Here is a 13,081-nt window from a genome sequence, read left to right as displayed (position 1 = left end):
TGGGAGGGACAGGCCAGACCAGGAACTCCCCAGGGTCCGAGTCCCAGGCCAGGAAGGTGGCTGAGTTGAGGCTCCTGAATGGTTGTCCCAAGACCTGTGGGCGCCAGGAGAAAGGCCTGGCAGGGCCAGGTCCCCAGATGCTGGGGCGGAAGCCAGAACAATGGCATCCCCTGCATTTGGACCCCTTCCAGAGAGGTTCACATTTTCCATGGAGATAGCACTCATGAGAACTGGCAGGGAGAAAAGAAAGCCAGGGGCCAGGTTTCCCTGGCGCCTGCTGCGCCCAATGTGGCTGGGTGATGCTCTGCTGCATGCTCCCTGTGGATACCTGGCTCGTGGGTCCTGGTCATGGGGAAGCCGTGGGAGCACTGCTTTCACTCTACCAGGTGACCTGGTGGAGAGATGCCAGCCTGCCTGGTCCCCGAGAGGTCCACAGGGCAAGGCGAACACAGACCCAGCCAGAGTGAGGATGTGAGCACCCCTCACTTGTCTGGAACCACCTCCCCAGCAGCCTTGCCTATCCAGAGAGCCCCTGGAACAGTAAATCAACGGGGATGGCCGCTGGCAGTCAGGGATCCCGCCCCAAGTCCCAGCCTGCAAGCTTCATCTTGCTCAGAGCCTCCTTCCTGCTGGCCCAACACGCAGCACAGACAGGGCTGGTCTCTGGGACCCTGGGCTGAAATGACAGGAGAAGAGCATTCACAGAGACCCCCACCTCCGGGGTGGGGCGATTTCCCCATGGCCCCTCCACCCTGCCTGTCTGCCTGGCCCAGCAGGGCTGCCAGGTCTCGCTGTGAGGAGCATCACGTCAAGAGTCACCGGAGGGACTCGGGCTCATCTCAGGCTTTGTCCACCAACTCTGAGCCCATTGGAAACCCCATGTCACCTTCCAGGGCTTTATGCTCACAAAGCACAGCCTCCCCATTTTACAGCTGAGAAAACTGAGCTTCCAAACCACAAGCCTGGCTCATCAACAAAGCAGGAAGCTGTGTCCAGTGGTTCATCTCACGCCAGAAGATGAGAATCTGTGCACTGCACAGATAGCACGGACACCAGCCCCGAGCCGGATGGCTCATCTTTACAGCCTGCAAGAGAACCATTGCTCCCTCATTTTACAGACAAGGATACTAAGGCCCAGGACTTGAAGCTGCTCGCCCCGAGTCCCAAGCCAGGAAGCTGGAGACGCCTTGGGGCCACTGGGTAGTGCACACCTTGTCCTGGTCCAAACTGAGGTCCAGCCTTTGCCTTCAGCTTTGGGAAGATCTACGTCAAGACTGTAACTGTGTCTTCATTTAGGGCAGGGACTGGCCCCATTAGAAGACCAGCTGCATGGGATGCAGGATGCTTGGGTGGCTGGCTCAGTGGTTCAGCATCTGCCTTCAGCTCAGGGTGTGATCCCAGGGTTATGGGATCGAGTCTCACATTGGGCTCCCTGCATGGAGCCTGCTTCTCTCTCTGCCTGTGTCTCTGCCTCTCTCTCTGTGTGTCTCTCATGAATAAATAAATAAAATCTAAAAAAAAAAAAAAAAGAGAAGACAAGACCAGCCAGATGATTTAGGATGGGGGCTTCGGGGTCCCACGGCATCAGCCGACTTGGTAACCACGTGGGCAATGAATGAATGAATGAATCAATTAGTCGTGCCTGTGTCACAGAACCCAAACACAAACCCTGGACAGCAGGGCGGGGCTGGGGTGGGGCCCCCTGGCTGGCTACGCTCTATGCATTTGCTCATATGTCACTGCCGGAGGGTCACCCACCCTGAGGGCAACAGAAATGTCTCCTGTGAACACCTCCTGGGCTGCCGTCTTGCAGCACTAACTTTGGCTGGTTTTAAGCCTTCGTGGTAATGAACTGTTTTGGGGAGTTTATCTTGCTTTCATGATGTCCATGAGTCCTTCTAGTGAATTCTTGAATCTCAGTGTGGTTTGGAGAGCTCTCCAGACTTGTGGCAGGTGGAGTGAGCAATGAGACAATCTCAGGGACAATACCCTCAGACTCTCAGGCAACTTCCCTGTCACACTTGGATCTTGCTCAACCGTGCACAAGATGGGTGACCACCATCCCCCTGTTAGGAGGAGAAAAAAGGGCTCAGAGAATTAATTACACATACAAGATGTAAACCTCTGTCTTTCAAATTTTAATCTAAACCTCTCTGCAGTGTAGACCACCAAGCCATGTATTTTGAAAAGGCCAGTGTAGGACTTATTTATTGCTGCATAATGAACCACCTCAGAACTTGCTGGGTTTTTTTTTTTTAATTTTTTTTAAATTTTTTTTTTAATTTTTTTTATTTATGATAGTCACAGAGAGAGAGAGAGAGGCAGAGACACAGGCAGAGGGAGAAGCAGGCTCCATGCACCGGGAGCCCGACGTGGGATTCGATCCCGGGTCTCCAGGATCACACCCTGGGCCAAAGGCAGGCGCCAAACCGCTGCGCCACCCAGGGATCCTTTTTTTTTAATTTTTATTTATTTATGATAGTCACAGAGAGAGAGAGAGAGAGGCAGAGACACAGGCAGAGGGAGAAGCAGGCTCCATACACCGGGAGCCTGATGTGGGATTTGATCCCGGGTCTCCAGGATCGCGCCCTGGGCCAAAGGCAAGCGCCAAACCACTGCGCCACCCAGGGATCCCCGAACTTGCTGGTTTAAAACAACCGCTGCCTTATTCGTTCATGATTCCGGGGGTCAGCTGCTTGGTGCAGCTGGGTGACTCTTGGGCTGCTGTCACCCTGTGGTCATGGGGCAGCTCCGCCGGTGCTGGATGGTCTCAGATGCTCTCACTGGTGGCTGGTGGTTGGTGCTGACCCTGTGGGCCATGTGGTTCCTGCCAGCCACGTCGGGCTTCTTCCTTGGTGTCTCGGGAGGCTGGAGAGCACAAGCCCTGAAGCATGAGCGCTTGTCTGCTCATGTCCTGGTTAATAATGCTCCATTGGCCAAAGCCAGTCATAGCCAAGCCCAGAGACAACAGGCAGGACAGAACAAGACATGGACACAGGGAAGTATAGACTCAGGGTTGTGGCTATAGCAATCTTGACTGTGTGGACTTCCAAAAGGGGAATGGATTTCTTAAAGTTCTGGTGCTCTCAATGGCCATGAGAGTACGTCCTCTTCCTCCCTGGCAGGCACAGAGGAGGCACAAGAGGGTCTTTGAAGCTGAAGGACTCGTCGTCTCCTCCTGGCGGCTCATGACCCTGGCCTCCATCTCCAGGAGCAGTGGGAAGGGGACTCTGGCTTCTAGCTGGTAACAAAGGCTGGCCAGGCAGCCATTGGAAGGATGGGCTGCCAATCACACGGTCCCCTTGCTGGCGGGGAGAGAAGATGTCTTCCTGGGACCTCGGAAGCAGGCCAGCAGCGTGGGGAGGGATCGGGGCCCCTGGCCTGGGGCCGTGGGAGAGATAGGCTCTCCCCTCCTCCGGAGCCCTGCCAGCTGCTCCCAGGCTTGGGCTGTCTGCTGACACTGTTCCCCTTCCAAGAGCTGAGCCCCCTGGGTCGGGCAGCCTTCCAATAGCAGTCCCCCCGTCTGTAAAAGGAGGACAATCTTGCCTCCCTCCCTGGGTGGGTGCCAGGATTACACTAGAAAGGGGATGTTCACAGCCGAAACCCAGCTTCCTTCCATCATTGTAAGCTGTTGTCCCACATGATGCACCCAAGTGCCCTTGGGGGCCTGTCATTCACCCCACCACTGCTATGGCCCTGCCCACGTCGTCACCTTGGGGACAGAGTCCACAGGGGCTTAGACTGGCCTCGTTCCCTCACACATGGCTTTGCTGGTCAGGGTGGGGCCCAGGGAGACGGGGTGAGCCAGGTTTCCCTCCCCAGGGTGGGCTGCCTCTTCTGGGACGCTATGGAGACCTCCTGCTCCCCTTGGTCCAGAAGGAAATATCAGCCCACCCAGGGCTGTTAGAGGAAGCACCTCCCCCACTGGGTCACTGGGCACATGGGGCAGACAGGGCCATGCTCCCTGCCTGAGCTTGTCCTCACCACCCTTGTCTGCATGAGGGACGCTGACTGTGCCACTCCCCTGCCGCCCTCATCCTCCCTATCTCTCCCGGAGGTGCAGGGCGGCAAGGGTCAGGACAGGGGCAAGGCAGAGGCTTCCGGAACCAAGGCTATGATGATGATGTCACCATGGCCCTTGATGGGTGCTCCGTGCATGTCCTGGAATGGACACCCTCATGATCTCCGGGAGGTGCCCTGGCTGGCATAGGCCCGCTCCAGCCACCTGCTCACAGCCACCCACAGACAATGTGGCCCCTGTCACTCCCTCGTTTACAGATGGGGAAGCTGAGGTTTGTGTCACCCCAGGTCACTGGTCAGGGTGGTCTGGCTGGAACTCTTGGCCTGGATTCTTTTGTCTGCAGGCATAGGACCCCTTTCCTCCTCAGATACCCCAGCTGGCTCTGCAGCATGGGTGGGGAGAGGTGGGCAAGTGGGAGGCACCACAGGGCTCACCGTCCTGCCTGTCTCTACTATCTCCATCAGGGCCCCGGGAATGCATCGAGATCACTGAGGATGGAGTGTGCTGGAAATGTGCTGCCTGTCTGGCGGGGTATCCCCATATCCCCCACCCCAGGATGCTCTGAGTGCTCTCCTCTCTCTGCACAGGTGGCTGGGAGGGGCTGGCTTCACTGGGCTCCAGTGGGCACTGGAGGGGGGCGGCAAGCAGCATTGACAGGCTTCCTCACCAGCCCCTGAGCCATTGTGTGCCCTCCCAGCTGCCAGCGGGTCCTTCACCTCCTGAAATACAAATCAGAGCTTGTCATTCTGCTGCCAGCAGCCCTTCCCTGCTCCCAAGGTTCCCAGGGCTGAAGCCCCCCTGCAGCCTCTGCTTCCGCCCTGGCCCACCAGCCCCAGGCACATTGGAGCCAATTCCAGTTCCAGGGTGAGGACCCCCACCCACACAGCTCTACCCCTCATTCCCTCCCCTGGGCTCCCTGGCCACTGCTTGCTCTGTACTCTGTGCCCCTAGGCCTCTGGCGCCTGGACCCTCGCCACCCTGGTAGGGAAGGCCCCACCAGAGTTCTGCCCACTGGGGGCCTGGCACCCTGGCAGGTACATATTTGCTGGATGCAGAAATTCACTGCAGTCTGCATGGCGCTCCGCCCAGTTGACAGGCTTGCAAACAGATGAAATACACCCTGGTACTTGAAGGGGCACAGAGCTTACCCCCTCTGTGCCAGGCACACAGCAAAACATGTAGCAAATAGTAGAGTGGGCAAAGGAAGTATGAGAGGAGGGGCTGATCCAGAGACCTTCCCGGCAGGCCACTTGGGCTGGCCTGGGGGACAGGAGGCTGCTGGCAGGAAACAGCTTGTGCAAGAGGGTCAGTTGGAGGGGGTGTTGCTGTGTGTGCCTGAAAGGGAGGACAGGGGTCAGGGCCAGGAGCAGGGAGCTGTGCCAAGCTGGGACATGGAGGGAGTCCAAGCTGCCACGTGGAACCTCAATGAGTCTGTTGGGGAGAGAAGGTGTGCGTTTACACTGGTTTTCAACAAAGGAGCACAGGGCAGTGTGGGGAGGGTGGACCCAAGGGCCTGACTCTAGAATCACGGTGCCAGGAGGGAGATGAGGAACAGGGAGGAGAGTGCCAGGCACCTCGCTGGATCTTACCTCCCCTTCTTCCTTAGTAACAGAACCTCCTGTTTTTATTGTGTCTATGGCCAGTTAGAATAAAGACAACATTTTCCAAGCTCCTGGGCAGCTGGATATGCAGGTAACTATCTTCTGACCAAGGGGACATCAATAGAAGTGTGAGGGGACACCTCCTTTCTCCTTCCTTTCTGTTGGCAAGAGTGTGTGTCAAGGCTGGTGTCCAAGCAGCCACTTTGGGCCATGAAGCCTTGTGTTCCGGAGAGTGAAGCAACAAGAGTATGGGTCTTTGAAAATTGTGCAGCCACCCTATCTTACCTGCACTGTTTCTCTGGGGCCTTTGGAAACTTCTAATGTGTTTGGGGTTACTGTGATTTTAGGTTTACTGTGATTCTCCAGCCAGATCTAAACCTAACAAATGCAAGGGTGGAGGGGAGGGCTCAGATTCTGAGGGCTCTATGGAAACTTGATGGGGTGTGGGGAGCAAGAAGAGAGAGCCAAGGCTGCCTTTGAGGTCCTATTGGGAGGTAGAATGGTTTGTTCAGCATGCATTAGGCACCTTCTGTGTCTGCTCAGTATACAGGTGAATGCCTGCTTTCTTCAGGGAGCTTGTGGTCCTCAATGGGACAGACAGACACTTGAAGAGCTCTGCTGGAAGAAGCAGCCGTGAAGCCCTTCGTGCGTTTGTTCTGCAGTTATTGAGCACCTACTCTGTACCAGGTGCTGTGCTAGGTCTTGGGACCAGCAACAGGCATCACAAACCCAGTATGGAAGGTAGGGAGTCTGATGGGAATGTCAGACAAGCATCAAATGATCTTGTCATTAAATGACAGAGTAGAACTCGCCAAGTGCTACAGGGGGAATCCCAGGCCCTCAGCGTGAGTGACTGCCTGAGACTGGGGAGGAGGGGCCGAGGGGGTGGTGGTGGTGTCAGGGCATGGGAGGCTCCCAGGGGCTTTGTGACACTCTGCCCTGTGGGGTGGGTGTCTCCAGGGCTCTCCTAGACCAAAGCCACTTGCCCAGTGCTTCTCCCTCCCACTTGTTCCTGGCGGCCCCGACTTGGCTGTGGTTGACAGCAGATGGGGCCTGGCCAAAGCGAGTCCAGGCCCACAGGATGAAGGGGCAGGGCCATGCAGGCAAGGCTGGGGTGCTGGTTTGGGCTGTCATGGGCAGGGATGGACACGAAGAGGAGTGGACACATGGGGGCCAGCTTTAGGAGGTGAAGGCGATGGGAGATTGTGTCGACACATTGGGGACAGTGATGAAGGAGAGGGAGAGGCCCACGTAGCACCCCCTCCAGGCTTCTGGCCTGTGTGCTTGGTGACGGGTGGAGGAGGGGTCCTCTGAGGCTGTGCCTGATGGGAGGAGAGAATCAAGTCACTTAGAGGGATTTTTTAATTGGGGTAAAGTATATATAACATAGCATTTACCATTTTCACCAATTCCCAGCATCCAGTTCAGGGGTACACTCACACTATTGCACACCTGCCCCATCTGGATCCAGAATGTTCCAACCACTCACACTGAGATGCCGACCTCATCATGCATGGACCCCCATGCCCGCCTCAGCCTGGGCACCACCATCTTGCTGTCTCTGTGGGTTTCACAGGTCCATGGACCTTGTACAAGTGGACTCAAGCAGTGTTAGTCTTTTTGTGACAGCCTCGTTTCCTTTTCTTTCTTTCTTTCTTTCTTTCTTTCTTTCTTTCTTTCTTTCTTTCTTTCTTTCTTTCTTTCTTCTTTCTTTCTTTCTTTCTTTCTTTCTTTCTTTCTTTCTTCTTTCTTTCTTCCTTCTTTCTTTCTTTTTTTCTAAGATTTTACTTATTTATTCATGAGAGATACATAGAGAGAGAGGCAGAGACATAGGCAGAGGGAGAAGCAGGCTCCCCATGGGGATCCCGATGTGGGACTTGATCCCAGGACCCTGGGGTCATGCCCTGGGTCGAAGGCAGATGCTCAAACACTGAGCCACCCAGGCGCCCCATGACCACCTCATTTCAATGAGCCCCAGGTCCTGTCCTCCAGTTCAGCACTGGGTAGCAAGGGTCCGTGCTTCCTTCCTCTTCAAGGCTGTGGAATGATCCCCTGTGTGTGTGGACGGCATCTTGTTTGTTCCTCTGACAATGGACAGTTACCGTCTGACTCCAGGGAGCACTGCTGCTGTGGACGTGGGTGTGCGAATCCCTCTTTGAGTCCCCGATTGGAGTTCTTTGGGGCCATATTGCTGGCTGGGGCCCGTGCTGATTCTGTTTCCTTTTCTTTTTTTTTTTAATTTTTATTTATTTTATGATAGTCACACACACACACACACACACACACACACAGAGAGAGAGAGAGAGAGAGAGAGAGAGAGAGAGGCAGAGACACAGGCAGAGGGAGAAGCAGGCTCCATGCACCGGGAACCCGACGTGGGATTCGATCCGGGGTCTCCAGGATCGCGCCCTGGGCCAAAGGCAGGCATCAAACCGCTGCGCCAACCAGGGATCCCTCTGTTTCCTTTTCTGAGGAGCTGCCAGACTGTTTCCCAGAGTGGCTGACCCGTCTTCCATTCCCACCGACAGTGAGTGGGCAAGGGTGCTGACTCCTCTGCATCCTCCCCAGCACCTGTGACATTGTGTGATTTTATGTTACATTATGCGAGTCTATCTCATGACTTTGTGTGTGATTTTACTGCCATAGCCATCCTGGTGGGCATGAGGTTGCTGAGTGTAATTTTGGACAAGTTGAGGTGGAGGTCTTGGAACATCCCCAAGGCAATGAGGAGGGGATGGCTGGGCAGCCAGGACTGGGGTGAGCAGACCATCCCCGGCTGCAGAGGCACATGTGCCATCATCCACGCAGCACAGACGACGGAGGCTATGGCACCTGTGAGCTCGCAGGAGCGGAGGACACCGGTGGGTGGCAGTGGTCTGTGGCACAGGGGTGTGGGTTTTGTGGCAACTGAGGGAAGGGGTGGTCAGCGGTGTCACCTGTCGCTGGGAGGTCTAAACTTCCATGGGCTTCGGGGTGAAGGTGGGCGTCTGAGGCTGGAGCAGAGAGCCTCCTCTCAGTCCCCAGCAGGAAGAGGAAAGAGTCGACACAGGAGAGAGAAGTCAAGATGCCATCAGTAGTAACCACATAAGGATGGGGATGCAATCGAGTAGCAAACAGAAATGTAGAAGATTCCAGAAGCATACATGCAGATCATACCTCTACCTCAGGCCTCCAGAAGCAAAGAACGAACGCAGCAGAGTCCACAGAATTCTGAGAGATTTTTGTCAGGACCTCTCCTGATTTCCAAAGAACTCACTGCAGGGGTGGATGGGTGGGCAAGAGACATGGTTCAGAATGTTCCAGAATGCCCTGAGACACCTCTCCACCCCCCAGCTGCAGGATGCGCTTTTTCGGAGCGCCACGTGTCCTGCTGGGGGGCAGTCGGAAGCCGACCAAGTGCCTCTGGGCAGAGAAGCTGCCTGGGATGTGGGGTGAGCCTGAGGGCAGCCTCGGCCCTGCGCTGCCTCTCAGGGGGCCGCCCAGAGCAACCACGGCTGCACCACGCCCTTCGTCCCAGCGAGTAGGACAAGGAGCATCCCTGGAAGCAGAAGCCACTCCGCAGCGCGGCAGAAGGGACGGAGGATACAGCCCACACAGCCCGTGGAGGACGGCGACCCAGGTCGTCAGCAAGCGTCAGGAGAGACTGGGAGATCCTGGCTCTGGTGCCTGGAGCACGGGACCCAATGCCCAGCGTGAGCCCGGTGATCAGACGGTCCCTCAGGCTCCTTTCCTCTGTTGAATTCAAGTAACATTAAAGGTGGTATTTAAAAACCAAACCAGCACATATCCGTCTCTTTCTAGCCTATTGTAAACTTATGTCTACGTGGCATTTACCTACCTGCCTTCCTTCCTTCCGTCCGGTCCATCTACCCTGCCCTCCGTATACAAATGCAGGGAGGCATGGATGCAGTGATATTTACCCAACGCCAACGGCGGTTATCTCTGCGCAGAAGGACCGTGGACCCTGTGTGGCAGCTCGAGGCTTTTCTAGCTTTTGCAATAATGTGTTAGATGTGAGGGAAGTGGTCTGAGAGCCAGCGGGCAGGAGGCAGAGGTGTACAAGGCAGAGGTTGGGGGTGTCAGGGCACGGGGACAGTGGGCGGGTTCTTTCCAGGATGGTCCAAATATAAGAGGAGGATTTCCCCCTGAAACACATCCTTGGGGAATGAGGACCCTGCCTTGGGCTTAAGTGCTTACCCAGCATCTCATCCTGCGGGGCTCTCAACACGCAGGCTCCTGAGAGCCAGAGCCGGGGGGCCCTTCCGACAGAGCCAGCTAAAACTGTCACCATCGTAGCAGGAGAGCCTCATGTCTCAAATGCTGGGTGTCCCCTGTGGCACTGGCCTTTGGAAAATCTCTTGGCGCACACAGCTGTGATTACACTGTGAGAGACGAGTGCCCGCGGCCGGGCAGGAGCCAGCACACCGGGACACAGACGTCCTCACGTCCTCACGCCTGTCCTCAATGCTTGGGTAGAAGTGTTTCCAGAGGCCAAGGTTTCCTTACGGATCTTTACATGGCTGATGATCGGACAGCATGGGCAAAGTGAGGACGACGTGCATTGGAAACTGTCCCGTGACTCACATGGGGTGGTGTAGATGCCGGTGTGAGCTGGCCAAACCCACGAGTGGCTTATTTCATAAGTGGTTGTAAATATGTCCGTAGGACCCAAGAACACACTACTTACAGACAAGCTGGCGTTGGACAACTTCATCTACATCTTTCAAAAGTGCCTGTTTGCACATTGGTCACACATTCCCCTTTTGTGTGGTCTTCTTGGAACAACAGAGGTGCCCCATATAGTTCAGCACTGCCAGAGTTTATAGCGTGTGTATGTGTTTGTGAGTTTTTGCATATTCATGTGTGTGTTTGTGGTGCGTGTTTGTATGCATGTTTGCGTGTGCATACGTGTGTGCGCATGCCCATGTCCATCGGCATGTGTCTGTCCACAGGTGTTTGTGTGAGGGGCGGTGTGGCCCATTCCATGGGGATGGCTGGTGGCCTTGCTCAGATGTGGCAGCAGAGTGGGGCTCTGGGCAGGAGCCCGGGGCCTGGTGACCGAGTGTAGTGTGAGGAGCATGGAGGGAGACAGGGGTGATGGCCAGGTTTCTGGCTCAGGAAACCCAGAGGCCTGTGATGTTGTCATGGAGACAGCATCGAGGGGCAGGGTGCAGGTTACGGAGTGAAGGTCAAAGCTGGGCCAAGCTGAGTTTGAGGCATCTGAGACACGTAGGTGCAGACATTCATCTCAATCTCCGGGGAGTCCGGGTGTTAGGGACAGGGCCCTGGAGTTGCCGTGCCCGGCAGGCAGGCAGGGGACAGGGCTGGTAGAGCTCGGGGGCTGGGCAGGGTGGAAACTGAGATGAGACATGGGGCAGCAGCCACCGTGTCAGTGCTGCTAAGGGGGCCGGCCCTGGAGCTGAGCTGGGGAAAGGCAGTCCAGGCGGATGGCAGGCCGTCAGCAGGGACAGCCACTCTAGGGCCCCAACCCCAGCAACCCCCTCCCTCCCCACCCCTTGCAACCAGGAAGGGGAGGGCTGAGGAAGAAGCGGCCAGGCTGGGCTCCTGAATGAAAGCCCTGGGGCCTTGGCACACATTGGACCCTCTCCTTTGAATCCCTGGCAGTTCTGGGGCTTAATTAACGAATAGCTCGGGGCACCCCTCTCTCTCTTCAGAAAGGACTCCATGGAAACGTCCCACAGGCTCTTAGGCAGGCTCTGGTTAATGGGGCCGCTCCTCGGGGCTGTAACGGCCCGGCTGGGTTCCCAGCATGTTAATGGAAGGTGCTGGCCAAAGGCCATCCTCTGGCACCCACGCCAGCAACCTGGGCCCGTTCCTCCTCCTCATTCATGTTCCCAGCCCAGTAGCAGCGCTGGAAGGAGCCAGGGATTTGGAGTCTGACATTTTTTTTTTCCTATTCCCTGGTGACTTTTGAAGAATCTCACTTTTAAAGTCATCTTGGCCAAGGGCCTGGGGGTAACTTGCAGTCATGAGTGGTAAAGAGGCCACACGGTCCTTGCGGGCCAGACTGGGCACCAGACCAGTGACTCCCAGGAGCCCAGAGCCAGTGGCAGGAACGGGGAGGTTATGTGTGTTGGTGAGGTGTGTATCTGTATGCATACTTGCGTACCATGTGTTTGTCTACACCTGCTGGCCGGGGCTGAGGCTGGAGCTATCCCCCCAACCCTGGAGGCTGCGCCTGTGCTGGTGGACCTCAGGCTCTTGGAAGGACCCATGGGGGTGGCTCAAGGCTTGGGAGGGTGTCTGAGGGGCCCTGCCCTCCACTGCCACAGACTCCATCAGGCCCAAGCAGCTTCCCGACAAAGCAAGAAGCCTTCCCAATGAGCTATTGGTTAAAGAGACGCATGGTGATGGGGCACGAGGTGGGCTTGGGCAAGCGCTAGAGCCAGCCAACAAGTCCCCAGAGGACTTCAGGCAGATCCCAAGGGACCCGAGGGCCTGGCAAACAGCCACATGTGAACCAAGTCATGGGATACCTTGCTCTGTGCAGCAAACTCCTGGGAAGTGTATTCCCCAGAGATGGGCTCCCTTATGTCACTGGATAGTGGGATTCCTGACAATCATTCCTTCCCTGCTCCTAAAGAAGAATTTGGGGGAATACAGTGGGCCAGGAGAGAGAAGGGGGTGGGTTGGCAGCGGAGGCCCCCTCCTTCCTGCTGGTCCTCAGTGCCTGAGCCAGTGCAGCCACCCAGGCAAAGGGCTGGAGGCCCAGGAAAGTGACCCACCACTTGGCCCAGCGGGTGTCTGAGTAGCTTCTGGTCCTGCCCCATGGTTTTCCCACCAGCTCCTGCCCCCGCTGTCCTTTCTCCTGAGCTCTCGCCTGCTGGGAGAGAACCAAGGGCTGCAGAGGCCATGGCATGGCCTGAACTCGTTTGTCATCACTTGGCTCCTTCAGAAAAGCTACAGAACAGTCTTTCCTGAGAGACAGGAACAGCATCTGGATGGCCAGCCCAGGTCAGCCTGCATGCATCCTGGGGGGCATCCCTGGGGCCCCTGGACAGCAGTGCTTCGAGAGGGCGGGCTCCAGCAGGTGCACAGGAGCTGTGGTGATAGCTAGGGCAAAGTGAGTTGTACATGCTCCTGGACTTCCCCTCTGGAGGGCAGGCACCTGGGCCTTTGGGGTGCTCTATGCCTTCCTGCTGAGTTCCTTTCCTTTCTCTGTCTCCCAGGCATCAGCCTAGCTGCCCTAAGGCCCCATGCTGGGACTGGCCCCTAGGTGAGGCCCCTCTCCCACCCTGCCTTGGGCTGCTCTGAAGCCCTGGGAACCCTACCCCCACCCCAGCCGCCATGCTCGGGCGCTGTAAGCACGTGGGCACCTGGGGTTCTCCACAGGGCCTGCAAGGTCACAGAGCTGCAGGGTGGGCTGTCCCTCAGAGGGTGTGCGTGATGGATGTTGGCTGAAATCACAGCCTGGAGGTGCATCAGTGACAGAGGCAGC

General features: G+C 56.5%; 1 long non-coding RNA gene across 1 annotated transcript; it reads left to right on the top strand.

Moving 5' to 3' along the window:
- Positions 1-5,526: 5,526 nt before the first annotated feature.
- On the top strand, positions 5,527-9,398 carry LOC121486411. Its single transcript, XR_005986628.1, has 3 exons — positions 5,527-5,713; positions 6,166-6,363; positions 8,956-9,398. It is a non-coding gene; the product is annotated as an uncharacterized LOC121486411 (long non-coding RNA).
- The last annotated feature ends 3,683 nt before the right edge of the window (positions 9,399-13,081 follow it).

Source organism: Vulpes lagopus, chromosome 3, assembly GCF_018345385.1.
Source record: "Vulpes lagopus strain Blue_001 chromosome 3, ASM1834538v1, whole genome shotgun sequence".
NCBI classification, from domain to species: domain Eukaryota; kingdom Metazoa; phylum Chordata; class Mammalia; order Carnivora; family Canidae; genus Vulpes; species Vulpes lagopus.
Note: the sequence above shows the minus strand (reverse complement) of the source record. Positions and strands in the feature narration are given on the sequence as shown.